Source organism: Petaurus breviceps, unplaced genomic scaffold, assembly GCF_028583685.1.
Source record: "Petaurus breviceps papuanus isolate PSGF00001 unplaced genomic scaffold, PetGlider_PUasm1.0 214, whole genome shotgun sequence".
NCBI lineage: Eukaryota > Metazoa > Chordata > Mammalia > Diprotodontia > Petauridae > Petaurus > Petaurus breviceps.
The window spans coordinates 21946210-21960835 of NW_027185863.1; the positions used below are offsets into that span (position 1 = coordinate 21946210).

General features: G+C 36.6%; 1 pseudogene; it reads right to left on the reverse strand.

The window, feature by feature from the left end:
• Nucleotides 1-1479: 1479 nt before the first annotated feature.
• On the reverse strand, nt 1480-5207 carry LOC138165684 (serine/threonine-protein phosphatase 6 regulatory subunit 3 pseudogene; annotated as a pseudogene).
• Nucleotides 5208-14626: the final 9419 nt, after the last annotated feature.

A 14626-nucleotide genomic window follows, 5' to 3' on the forward strand; every position in this document is an offset into this window, starting at 1 on the left:
TTTTATTCTGACTTCTCCGCAGAACCTTTGACACTGAATCACCATCTCCTCTAGGATAGTCTCTGCTCTCTGGGCTTTCACAACAACTCTCTTTCTGGATTTTCCTTTTACCTGTCCCGTTCTTTTCATTCACACAGTCACCATCTTAGTACAGGCCTTTATCAGTTCTTACCAGGTCTATTCTGCAGTGCAATAACTCCATATCTTAAGCTCACCCCATGCCAATCCATTCTATTTTCAGCTGCAAAGCTGGTTTTTTTTAAAGGGTCAGTCAGTTCATATCATCTCCTTACTCAAGGAGCTCCAGTGGTTCCCTTATTACCCCCAGGATCAAATATAAATTCCTTTCTTTGACATATAAAGCTTTCATAATCTGTCCCCTTCTTAATTCTAAGCTTGCATTTTATCCTTTTCTTCCTTGATCTTGATATTCAAGTAACAGTAGCATGTTTACCATTCTTCGAGCACTCCATTCCATTTCCTACTTCTATGTTTTAGCACAGACTGTTTCCCATGCTTGGAATGAGCTCACTTCTCTCATCTCTTCCCTAGTTTCTCCAGCATCCTTCAAGACTCAGCTCAAATCTTGCTTTCTGCAAGACACATTTTGGAATTCTTCAGTGCTAGTCCCTTACCTCTAAAATCATCCTTCTTATACATTGTAGGTATGTTTTTTTTTAATAAACATAATTATCTGCATGTCATCTCCCTCATTAGACTGTGATTTCCTTAAGGGCAGGAGTCCTATTTTTGTCTTTCTTTGTATCTCCAGTGCTTAGCACAATATCTGGCACATTGTAAACTCTTTTTTTTTTGTTTTTTGTTTTTGCTTTGCTTTTCGGAGGACAATTGGGGTTAAGTGACTTGCCCAAGGTCACATGGCTAGTTTTTGAGTTGTGTCTGAAGGTGGATTTGAACTCAGGTCCTCCTGACTCCAGGGCCAGTGCTCTATTCACTGTGCCACTTAGCCACCCCTACATTATAAACTCTTAATAAATGCTTATTGACAGGCAAAATCACTGGCTTAGAATAATGAGTGAAAAATTCACAAGGTACAGGAAAACGATTAACATACTCAGATGACTAATTTTGATTTGTACTTTTAAAATGCTATGCCCAAAACTGAACTCATGCTAATTACATTAGCAGTACGTGCACTGACTCCTGTGGCCTGCCTGATATGAGTGGACTGTCATAAATATGCAGACTGTTCCTAAATGTTCATTTGTGATACTTGGTTAACAAGGTACAGGTTGGTGAATGAATGGGCTAAAAGGCAGGTGAACTCCCAGAAACAAAAAGAACAAGGCCCAACCCCAAACCATGAGCTGTATCCACTCTAAATAACCTAGTGTTCCATCGGCATGAGGAATCATTTCAAGCAAGCAAGACTGAACAGAACATATAGTTTTAAAGTCACATCAATTTGGCAACTAAGTTATAGCAATAAATACTTAAAATCTCTACCAATAGACTTACATTTTTATCTGTTTTAAACAATACAGAAAACAATCACCAATTAAAAACTGGTTATAAAAAGAACACCCAAAATTTCTTATTTAAAATCACTTTTGAGTGTCAGAACAACTAAAAGAACTCTTAGAGGGCATTCCATTCCTACAACTTCTTGCCAACCTGGATGAAAAATGAGTTTAGAATTTTGTACAAGGTGAAAAAATGTATGAAAACGGCCTAAAGACTTTGGTCACACTAATTGTCATATAGTTATGTCTCCAATGCAATAAATCTGTGTATTCACTTTTATAAAATTAATCTTACAGCCATTTGGACTCTAGGATTCCTACTATTATTACAGGGGGCAAGGTCTTCTCCATAGGCCACCCATTATTCATAACAATACAATATAAACATAGGTAAAAATGTTTGGTATTTGTCAATGTGCAAGATTTTTATACTTCTAAATTTCTCTGTACAGTGTCTTAAAGGCTAGAATATAAACGTTGTTGGTCTGATTCCTTGCAAATTTAGTGCAGCAGTGACTGGCTTGGACAGGCTCTGGATGAAATCCTCAAGAACGACCCTTTTTTAATCCATGGCTATCAGTCTGTCATCCTCATTCAACAGCAGGAGACATCACATATCATGCAGGGCCATTAACAGAGGTCTCTCCCAAAAGGCTTGGCTGATCAGTCCTCTGCTTGGGGCTCAGGCTTGTCAGCTGGGAAGCAACAGAACTGGCATCTGCATTTTCTGTCCTCTCCTCCACCACATATTTACAAGAAGCATCTTGAGAAGTAGACAATTTTCCTTCTTTATTTTTGAAGTTGGCAGTTTCTGTTTTATCATCTATGGTAAGGCTGAGTGTCTCTTTCATGCTGCCATTCATCACTGTCTCCATTCCCTTGTCAGCATTTTCAGTGTCATCTTCTCCATCAGAAGTGGCTTCCATAGCAACACTACCTGGGCCCTCTGGTGGTGCTGTCAGTGAAACAGCACTGGGAGTCATGGGGTCCACCAGTTTAGTACTGATTTCCATTTCTACTGGAGAATTATTCCTTAAAGAATCCTTTCTACTCAACAGAGAAGTAAATTCAGAGAAAGCAGCCCATCTGGTCTCTTTGGTTGGCATTGGCTTTTCTGTGTACCACACGTCAGACCCCACTGAATCAAGGCTGGCACCATGTGTCCTCTCCATGAGCATATGAAAGTTGGCTGACCAGTTGGGTGGTTTGCTGATGTCCATCTCCATCTTGTCCTAGGGGTTGGTGCTGCTGGAATCAAACAGGTCATTTTGTGTTCCTTCTTCCTCCTCTGAGTCTGTACTTTCTTCACTGTCTGTGTTTCCTGAACTCGATCGTCTCTGGGATTCTGGAGTGAATACAGTGTGCTTCTCTTCCCAAATGTCTTCCTCTTCCTCATCAAAACCACCATCATCAAACTTCTGTATCCTTTCTTTACAGCATGCTTCTAACAAGGCCATTTTCATTTGTATTGAGGGTAAAGTTGATGTCTGACACCTGATTAAAAGAAACATTGCCAATGTCATCTTGATCTGCAAACTTCTCATCATTGAAGCCAAATTGCTGTAATGAAGAGTTCTGCGAGAAACCTGTTTCTTTCAAGTCAATGTCATCCTCACTGGATGAATGAATATGGCAGGTTGGAACCAGTGTTCCATTTGTTTGTCTCCCTACAGAGCTGGTGCAGAAGGTCTCCCACCATTCTCTGATATCATCTGGAAGCTATTTAATCAGTTGTTGCACAAACATACTGTTTGGCCCCTTGTCTGTGCTGTGCATGATGCAGTTGGCAATCCTGGTTAGGTGGCCCATGTAACCATGGCATCTGCCTTCTTTGCCCTCTTTCTTCTCATTCATTTCCCAGGTTTCAAGTATTCATTCCACAAATTGGCACTTAAAAAAATTATTCCATGTATATTTGAAGAACATATCCAGTATCACGCCAATGCTGTTGAGCTCCAGGAGATCCACATTGACACTGTTTGTGTTGGTCTGTAGGAGGCTCAAGATCATACAGATCACATTTAATTGAGTGTTCCTGATGGGAGGGTCCAATACACCCCATGTTGTCTTCATAACACTTTTCTTGGGTTACTCAAGCAGAAATCCATGGAAAGCAGAGAATTTTCCTCTTGTGGCTTCTACAACACTTTTGTTGTGACTGAATATGCTGAGTGACTCATGCCTGGTGGGCAGATTTCTATGTGGCCTTCAAATGTTGGCCTTCTGGTCTCCAGCAAAGTGAGCCATATCTAGATTACAGCGTTGATCGCTAATTCGTTTTTCTCTTTGTGAAAAATATTTGATAGATGCTATTCAATAATCTCTTGCTTTTCTAGAGTGGAGAGAAGGGGGTCTGGTTATGGGCTGTTCTGGACTTGTAACATCTGGTCTCTGCTGAGATGGATAATTTCACAGAGCTACTGCAAGGTGCTGGAATGCTGATCTTCTTCTTGAGATGGATGAATGTTTCCCACAAGCCTCTGGAAAATCTTCTCCTCATTTAACCAGTTCAACCTGTCTTGCCTGGGCTGTGAAGGTTTGATACAAGTCAGTAGCCTGAGCAGTAAATCCATGATATCAGAAGTTCCTATGTGTTTTATGATAAAAGTCTACAAAATCATGCTTCTTTTTTAAGAAATCCAAAATCTGTTCTGATTTTCAGCTAATAAGAATTCTTAGCACCTTGCTGAAGAAACTGGTGAGTAACAGGTTCAGAGGGGAATCATTTAGGAGGAAGCTGCACTGTTTCATTAGCAAATATTCATCTTCTCTAATCTATCAGTCATCTGAGAGACTTCAGAAGTGAGCAATTCACAAGCTATGTTTGGGTATTTGTATCTGATTTTTTTTATCCATGTCTTGAGGTGGTTCTTCTATGAAGAATGAGACTAAATCTTCAAGGCCTTCTGCTTTTCACAGAAACTCAATCAATAAGTTTGCGATTCTGAGCTTTACTTTCTTGCAAAACATCTTCCTCATCCATTCATTCTTCCAATGTTATATCTTCTCTCATTAGAAGTGTGTCTATGTGAGATGATGAGTGAAGATCAAATTTTGAAAACATGCTGGTCTTTCAAACCAAAGCTTAAAAATTAAAAGAGGCAGAGGCCCAGAAGATGACCCATGGTGGCACAGAGGCCTGGAAGATGATCTGGAATAGCGCAGAGGCCCAGACTAGGCCTGATCAACACGGCGGCAAATTGCTCCACCAATGGCAAGGGCTGCTGACAGGCCTATGACTGCAGGATTGAGACTGCACAGAGTCTCCTGGCAGTACAGCAGCTACTTCTGGGACTAACAACCCAAATCCTGGAAATTAAAAAAGCCCCTATTTGAACTTCCAGGGTGCAGGATGGCAGAGTGAATCCTGGTTCCTCCAATCCCCTCCTCTGACCCAGAAAACACAATAATTACTTCCCCAGAGCAAAATTTAAACAGTAAATTCTTGGGAACCCTAGAGGAAGGGCATGGCTAGGACCCTGCCACAAAATGGGTAAAAAGCAGACTGCAAAGACAAAGACTCTGGAGTCCTCCTATTGTGAGAGGAACCAAATTTAGAGGAAGACAGTGTTGAATTCATACCCACAGCTGAAGCCTCAACAGGGAACTGGTCTAAAGACAGAAAGTTTTCATAGATCAGCTCAAAAAAGAACTTTGAAAACCAAATTAGAGAGATAGAAGATAAAATGAATAATTCTTTTAAAATCAAAATTGCAAAAATATAAAAACATTGCAGTGAAGAAAACAGCTTCTTAAAAAGAAAACTGTGTGATATGGAAAAAAACTAACCAAGGAAAATAAATTGTTAAAACCTAGAACAACCAAATTGAAGCAAAGAACTCTATGAGGAACCAAGAATAAGTCAAATAAAACATCAATAATGAAAAACTAGAAAAAGAGGTAAAATATCTCAATGGAAAAAAAAACTGATTTGGAAAACAGATCCAGGAGAGATAATCTGAAGATCATAGGTCTACCAGAAAATCATGATGAAAAAATGAGCCTGGACAAAATCTTCCAAGAGCTCATCAAGGAAACTGCCCTGAGATACTAGAGCCAGAGGGTAAAATAAATTGAGAGAATGCACTGGTCACTTCCTGAAAGGGATCCCAAATTGAAAAGTCAGTAAAATGGTGTGGCTAAATTCCAGAACTATCAGGCAAAGGAGAAAATACTACAAGCAGTCAGAAAGAAACAATTCAAATATGGAACCACAGTGAGGATTGCACAGGATCTGGCAGCTTCTACACTGAAAGACTAGAGCAACTGGAGTACAATTTTCTGTGAGGGAAAAGAGCTTGGGTTACAACCAAGGATCACCTACCCATCAAAACTGAACATATGCTTCCAGGCAAGGAGATGGTCATTCAATGATATAACGAATTTCCAGACCTTCCTGATGAAAAAGCCAGAGCTCAATGGAAAATTCAACCTCCCATTATGAAACACAAGAGAGACATAGAAAGGTAAATAAGGAAAACACACACACACACATACACAAACATACCCTGTTATTATGAAGATCAAACTGTTTGTAGACAAATAGAGGGTATGGGTATAAATTACACAAAATGATGATTTAAAAAAACCTTATTAAGGGCTACAAAAGGACTGCAATGGAAGAAGAGGAAAAAATGAAGCAGAAAAATGTAAATTATGCCACATAAAGAGGCATAAAAACAATATAGTAGAGGGAAAGAAGGGAGAGAGATGAACATTGTATGAGCTTTTCCCTCATTGTTTCTGGTGCAATGAGGGAATAACACAGCCAATTGAGTATAGGATTCTATAAGAAGAGACACAAAACATATCATAATAGAGGGAAAGAGAGGAGGGAGAGGAGCATTGCATGAGATCAGTTCTTGTCAATCTTGGTTCGAGGAAGAAATAACAAGTATAAATATCTATATTGTCCTACAGGCAGTAGGAGGGGGAAATGGCTAGGAAAGGGTAGAAAGTTGGAAGAGAAGGAAGAAGTAAGGGAGAATGGAAGGAAAGGGGAGGGGGCTGATAAAAAGGGAATATGAAGGGAGGTGGTGGTCAAAAGGAGAAGCCTTAAGGAGGGGAAGGGAGGAGGTGAGAAAAATAAAAGCATAAACAGGGGAGGGAGAAAAAGGGACAGATAGTAATCATAACTGTGAACATGAATGGGATGAACTCTCCCATAAAACAGAGGCAGATAGCAGAATGGATTAAAAACCATAATCCTAAAATATGCTGTTTACAAGAAACACATCTGAAGCAGGGGGGATATACACAATGTAAAGGTAAAAGGCTGGAGTAAAATATATCATGCCTCAGCCAAAGTTAAAAAAGCAGGTGTAGCAATCCTTATCTCAGATAAAGCAAAAGCAAAAATTGATCTAATAAAAAGATATAAGGAAGGAAACTATATCTTGCTAAAAGGCACCATCTAGAATGAAGCAATATCATTATGAACATATATGCACCAAGTGGTATAGCATCCAAATTCCTAAAGGATAATGTAAGGGAATTAGAGGAAGAAATAGATAGCAAAATTATACTAGTGGGGGACCTGAATCTCCCCCTCTCTGAACTTGATAAATTTAACCTCAAAATAAACAAGAAAGAAGTTAAGGAGGTGAACAGAATTTTAGAGAGGGTAGGTATGATACATCTCTGGAGAAAACTGAATGGGGATTAAAATGAATATACCTTCTTCTCAGTGGTACATGGCACATATACAAAAATCTATCTTGGACTAGTGCATAAAATCGTCACAATTCAGTGCAGAAAGGCAAAAATATTAAATGCATCATTCTCAGACAATGAGGCAATAAAAATAATATGCAATAAAGGGCCATGGAAAGATAGACTAAAAACTAATTGGAAACTAAACATTTAATCCTAAGAATGTGTGGGTCAAACAGGAAATTATAGAAACAATCAGTAACTTTATTCAAGAGAATGACAATAATGAGACAACTTACCAAAATTTGTGAGATGCAGCAAAGGCAGTTGTTAGGGGAAGTTTTATATCCCTGAGAGCATGCATGAATAAATTAGAGAAAAGGGAGGTCAATGAATTGGGCATACAGTTGAGAAAGCTAGAAAAAGAACATATTGAAAATCCCCAATTAAATACTAAATTAAAAATAATGAAAACCAAAGGGAAGATTAATAAAATTGAAATTAAGAAAATTATTGAATTAATAAATAAAACTAAGAGTTGGTTTTATGAAAAAAACAATAAAATTAATAGAACCTTAGCCAATATGATTTAAAAAAAGAAAGAAGAAAACTAAATTATGAGTATCAAAAATACAAAGGGTGAATCTACCTCCAATGAAGAGGAAATTAAAACAATAATTAAGAATCATTTTGCTAAATTGTATGCACACAAATTTGACAACCAGTGAAACGGATGAATATTTAAAAAAAATATAAGTTGCCCAGATTAGCTGAAGAGGAAGTAAATTACTAAATAACCCCATCTCAGAAAAAGAAATTGAACAGGCCATCAGAGAACTGCCTAGGAAAAAATCTCCAGGGCCAGATGACTTTACTAGTAAATTTTATCACACATTTAAGGAAAATTTTTATTCTTATAATTTATTTGGGAAAATTAGTGGAGTCCTACCAAATTCTGTTTATGACACAAATATGGTACTGATACCTAAATCAGGAAAATATAAAATGGAAAAAGGGAATTATAGACCAATTTCCCTCATAAATATAGATGCAAAACTTTTAAACAAAATATTAGCAAATATTCTACAGCAACTTATCACAAGAATAGTACATTTTGATCAGGTACTATTTATTCCAGGAATGCAAGAATGGTTTAATATTAGGGAAACCATCAGTGTAATTGATCATATCAACAATAAAACTAGCAGAAACCACATGATTGTCTCAATAGATGCAGAAAAGGCTTGTAACAAAGTACAGCATCCATTCCTATTTAAAACACTAGAAAGTATAGGAATAAATGGAGCTTTCCTTAAAATAATAGGTAGCATCTATTTAAAGCCATCAACAAGTATTATATGTAACGGGGATAAGCTAGAAGCATTTCCAATAATATCAAGGAAGAAAAAGGGTGTCTACTATCACCCCTTTTATTCAATCTGGTACTAGAAATGTTAGCAGTAGCAATTAGAGAAGAAAAATAAATCATAGGAATACAATTAGGCAAAGAAGAGATCAAGCTATCACTCTCTGAAGATGATATGATGATATACTTAGAGAATCCTAGAGAATCAAGTAAAAAACTACTTGAGACAATAAATAAATTTGCCAAAGCTGCAGGATATAAAATAAACGCACATAAATCCTCGGCATTCCAATATATTTCTAATGAAATTCAACAGCAAGAGACAGAAAGAGAAATCCCATTTAAAGTTACTGTAAACATTATAAAATATTTGGGAATCTACCTGCCAAAATAACCCCAGGACCTCTATGAATACAACTACGAAACACTTTTCACATAAATAAATTCAGATCTAACTAATTGGAAAAACATAAATTGCTCATGGCTGGGTCTAGCTAATATAAGAAAATGACAATTTTACCTAAATTAAATTACATATTTAGTGCCATACCAATCAATTTACCAAAAAAAATACTTTATAAAACTAGAAAAAAATAGTAACAAAATACATTTGGAAGAACAAAAGGTCCAGAATATCAAGGGAATTAATGAAAAGAAATGCTAGGGAAGGTGGTCTAGCTGTACCAGATTTTAATCTGTATTAAAGCAAAATACAAAGCAGCAGTCATCAAAACTACTTGGTATTGGCTGAGGAATGGCTTAGTGGATCAATGGAATAGATTGGGTACATGAGACTCAGAAGTCAATGACTATAGTAATCTACTGTTTGATAAACCTAAAGACTCCAGTTTGGGGGATAAGAACTCACTATTTGACAAAAACTGCTGGGAGAACTGGAATATAGTATGGCAGAAACTGGGCATAGATCATTATCTAACATCGTATACCAAAATCAAGTCTAACTGTGTGCATGATCTAGGTATAAATCAATCTGGGAAAGCAAGGAATATTTTACTTGTCAGATTTATGAAGAGGGGAAGACTTTATTACCGAAGAAGAATTAGAAAGCATTATAAAATGCAAAATGGATAATTTTGATTACATGAAATTGAAAAGCTTCTGTACAAAGAAAGCCATTGTAACCAAGATTAAGAGGGAAGTGGAAAGTTGGGAAAGTATTTTTACAACCAATGTCTCTGATAAAGGCCTGATTTCCAACTTATACAGAGAACAGAGTCAAATCTATAAGAATACAAGTCATTCCCCAATTGATAAATGATCAAAGGATATGAACAGGCAGTTCTTAGAGGAAGAAATTAAAGTTATCTATAAGCATATGAAAAAATGCTCTAAATGACTATTGATTAAAAAAATGCAAATGAAAACAACTCTGAGGTACCACATCTCACCAGTCAGATTGGCTAAGATGACATAGCAGGAAAATGACAAATTCTGGAAAGTATGTGGACAAATTGGAGCACTAATGCATTGCTGTTGGAGTTGTGAACTTATCCAACCATTCTGGAGATCGATCTGGAACTATGCCTCAAGGGCTCTAAATAATTTCATACCCTTTGACCCAGCAATACCACTTCTAGTGTTGTATCCCAAAGAGATCATAGAAGTGGAAGAAAGACCCATATGTACAAAAATATTTATAGCAGCTCTTTTTGTGGTGCCAAAGAATTTGAAATTAATTGGGAAATGGCTAAACAATTTGTGGTATATGAATATAATGGAATACTATTTTGCTATAAAGAACAAGGAGCAGATGGACTTCATATTTACTTGGAAAGGCTTATAAGAACTGATGCTGAGTGAGAAGAGCAGAACCAGGGGAAATTTGTACAAAATTATAGACACAATGTATGTATGATGACCAACTTTGATAGACTGGACTCTTTTCAGCAATGCAGGGTTATAAGTCACCTCCAAAAGACTCATGCTGGAGAGAGATGTCTACATTCAGAGAAAGAACTAGAAGGAACAGAGTTTGGATGTAGATTGAAGCAAACTACCTGCTCTCTGTCTTTTTCTTGTTTGGTTTTGTTTCCTCTTTCCCACTGTCCATTCCATTCATTACAATCCTTTATAACCTGACAAAATGTCTAATGTGAAAGTATTTGCAGATCCCATACTTGATTGTATGCAGCCATGGGGGAGGGAGGAGAAGCAGGGGAAGAAAATTTGAAACTCAAAGAATTGTGGAACTGAATATTGTAAACTTAAAGGGACAAATTAATAAAGACAAACAAACAAACAAACTCCAGTGTAGACCTAGATCAGGGGAAAAAAAAGAAAATTGTTCTTCTCCGTGGCTCCTTTCCCATTAAAGTGTATCCTTGGAATCACGCTCTTCCAACCTATCGCATTAGCAGATTAGCAGGGGCGAAGACACAGGGACCCCATCCATGAAGACCCCAAAATCTGAATGTACTTTGTTTAAAACTATGTGACCACTTTGTGAAAACCATGTGGCCATTTTAGTGATAAGTTGTTGAGTTTTGACATGGTGAATGCTGTATTTTAATTTTCTGTTATAAGTTGTAACATTGTGAATGCTATACCTTGATTTTCTATGAATGATTTGCTCTGATTTGTTATTGAATAAATAGAAGGTTTGCTATACTATGTAATTACAATATTGAAAGCTGTTCACAGCAGCAGTCCTCTGCAAAGCTGTTTATGCTTGGCTTTACACCCTAGAAGGTATCTAATGATAATCAATCAATCAATATGTCTTAAATACTTATTTTGTGTTAAATAAAGTCCTAGGTGCTGGACTAATGAATGCAGAAATTAAAATAATCTCTTTTTTCAAGGAGCTTATGGTCTTTCAGGAAAGACAATGTAGACAAATATATATATATATATATATATATATATAAGTACATGAATATATATGTGTACGTGTGTGTATATATGTGTATGCAAAGTGGTTAAGTAGAAAGAATGAAACAGCAGAGAGCGTTAGTGATTTGAGTGAGCAAGAAATGCTTTGTGTGATTTTAGAAAAGCATTTGGTGACCTCTAAGATCAAAATGAGCACAAACAAAAGACCATTGTATACAGTAACAGCAGTATTATTTTAACAATAGCTTTGAGTAACCAAATCATTGTATTATAAATACCCAAATTAACCACAAAGATCCCATGAAGGAAGATGTTTGAATTAAGAAATGTATGTGTCTATATGTATATGCATATATATGAATATGTATGCACACATGCAGATTCACACCAATGAGAGTCATCTCAAAGGTTGGCCTGGGGGAAAGGGAAAATAAAAGAAAGTCATGTGGCAACTTTGTTGTACATTTGAAAGGAACAGCAAGTTGTACATAATGCATCTGCATTTTTCAAGTGCAATCCTCTTTTTTTTTTATTCTGCTTTGTTCAGGGAAAACAGCTTGTTTTATTTATTTATGTTTTTTAAAGAAATTGGGGTTAAGTAACTTGCTCAAGGTTATACGGCCAGTTATTTCTGGGTGTGGTGCTGAGTATCTGAGCCCGGATTTGATCCCCAGGTCATCCCAACACTGGAGCTGGTGCTCTTATGCGCTGAGCCACCTGGCTGCCCCTAAGCAATTGGGGTTAAGTAACTTGCTCAAGGTTACACGACCAGGTGTTTCTGGGTGGGTGCTAAGTTTCTGGGCCCGGATACGATCCCAGATCATCCCAACTCTGGGGACAGTGCTCTTACTTGCTGTGCTACCTGGCCTCCCCATTGTTTTATTTCTTAAGTTCAGACTGAAATATTTTTTTTTAAAAGAAATACTTTTTGTAAAAAGGACCTCTTGAAAGTAGTGAGGGACCCCAAGTACATAGATGAGGAGAAAGTGCATTTCAGGCATAAGGAGCAATAAGTTCAATGGCATACAAATTGATTTTGAAGTGATGTGTGTGAAGAACAGAGATTTCCTAACTTTCACTAGATCCCAGAGTATGGGAACTAGCATGACAGGCTTTAGAAGTCATATAGAGGCATTTATGTTTAATTCTAGAGGCAATAGGCTGGAATATGTTTTAGTAAAAATGTGATATTATAAGATTGCACAACAGGAAAAATTACATTAGCAACTTTTTGGAGGATGAATTGGTGTGGGTAAATACTTGAGGAAAGAAGATCAATTAGTAAGCTATTATTAAAGAAGTAGTGATGGCCTGAATTAAAGTGGTTATTATGTGAGTAAAAAGAAAGTGGAGGATAATAAAAATTGATGTTATTGAGCTAGAAAAAATAAGATTCAGCAACTATTTTTTTTTGTGAGGTGAGGGAAAATGAGGAGTCAAGGGTGAAGTTTAGCTTACTGGTTTGGAAGAATGAGAAAATAATTGCATCTTTGATAAATATTGGCAAGTTTAGTAGAGGAGAGAATTTGGAGGCAGAGATAATGGTTTTTGATTTGGACATGTTGAATTACACATGTATATGGAATATTTACCTTGAGATATTCAACAATAATTTGTTGATAAGAAATCTGAGCTCAGGAGGGAGATTGGTGCTGGATATATAGTTATGAGAATTATCTTTATAAATCTGATACTTATGTCTATGGGACCTGGTGGAGTCACTGAGAGAAAGTGTTAAGGGAAAAGAAAAGACTCAAAATCTAGAGGAACACTGACAGTTAGAGGGGTACAATATGGAGGATGAGAAAGCAAAGGAACCTGAGAAGAAACTACCTGATAGGGGAGAATCAGAAGAATAACGTCATAAAAACTCAAACTAAGAGAGAATATCCAAGACCAAAGGGTAGTCAACACTGTCAAATACTGCAGATATATCAAGAAGGATTAGGTTGGAAAATAGACCCTCAGAATTTAAAAGAACACATATAACTTTTGAGACAGCAGGTTTGGTTGAGTGATGAGATTGGAAAATAGGTTGCAAAATGCTAAATGACTGAAAGGAAAGGATGTAAAGGCAACGAATGTAGACAAATTAGTTTAGCACTTTTTACTTGGGAATGTTTAATAATGTCTCGACTGCTAAACAACACTGGTAAATGAATAAATCAAAGAGAAAGACTTTAGTATTGGTTCGTTTAAAATATTACATGCATAAATAAATGTGTGTAAAGAATACTTTCAGAGAATGTAATCCAGATGAGGCAGCATTCATACAATTTGTGCATTCGTGCAAGAAATAAGAACGTTGAAGAGTCAAGAAAAATGGGTTATATTTACTGGGATTGTCAGTTTGGTTACCTGAATAAAGAAATGAGTTATTATTCATTTCAATCACACAAAATAATATTTAAAAGTATCTATGTACAGGACTATTGGAATCATTCTTTATCCCAGTCTTTCAACGAAGAAATCGCATATAGTGTTTACCCTATACATTCATGTGATTAGATATTAACTCCACCCTATAGCTGTGCTGAAAATGGTTAAAATCTTCTACCTCATCATTGGGCCCTTGCAGCACTAGGATTCAGCCAGACATGATTTTTTGTTGACAAAAATGGAAGCCAGTATGTCAGTGGGAAGTGAAGCTTCTGTAGGGACTAGACTGAGAACAGGTAGGGATAATAAGTAAAACCTAAGCTTCTAAAATCCTTACTGGCTTAATAGACACCATTCATAAGAATTGGTAATGCTTGTAAGAGTCAAGATGCACAGAAAAAGGGCCATTTCTATAATCTGTCTTTGTGTGCTAATAAAACAAACAAATAAAACAAAACAAATGAGCTAACACAGCACTTTATATGGAATGGGCACTTCATGCATTTTTTTGTTTGATTTCAAATCCTATCTCTGCCACTTCTTATTTGTGTGGGTTTGGAGACTATTAATAGCTCAACTTCTTTACTTCTTGGTTTCTTTGTGAACAATTTGCATGAAAAGTTTTCTGAGGATTCTTTTAGCTCTAAATCTACCATCCTACAATCTACAGATTGAATTCTTTTGCTTAAGCTATACAAGCTTAATTCTTTCAAGCAGTCTCTATATGGAATGTCTTAAGGTCATCAATCATGCTGGTCATTCTCCTTTAGAAAATGATCACTATATCCTTCCAAGAATTAGGAACCCATAATTAGCCAGTACAATAATCATTTAATTATAGACAATATTTAATTGTTTAATGCAACCTGACTCTTAATGAACTGCTTTCTTC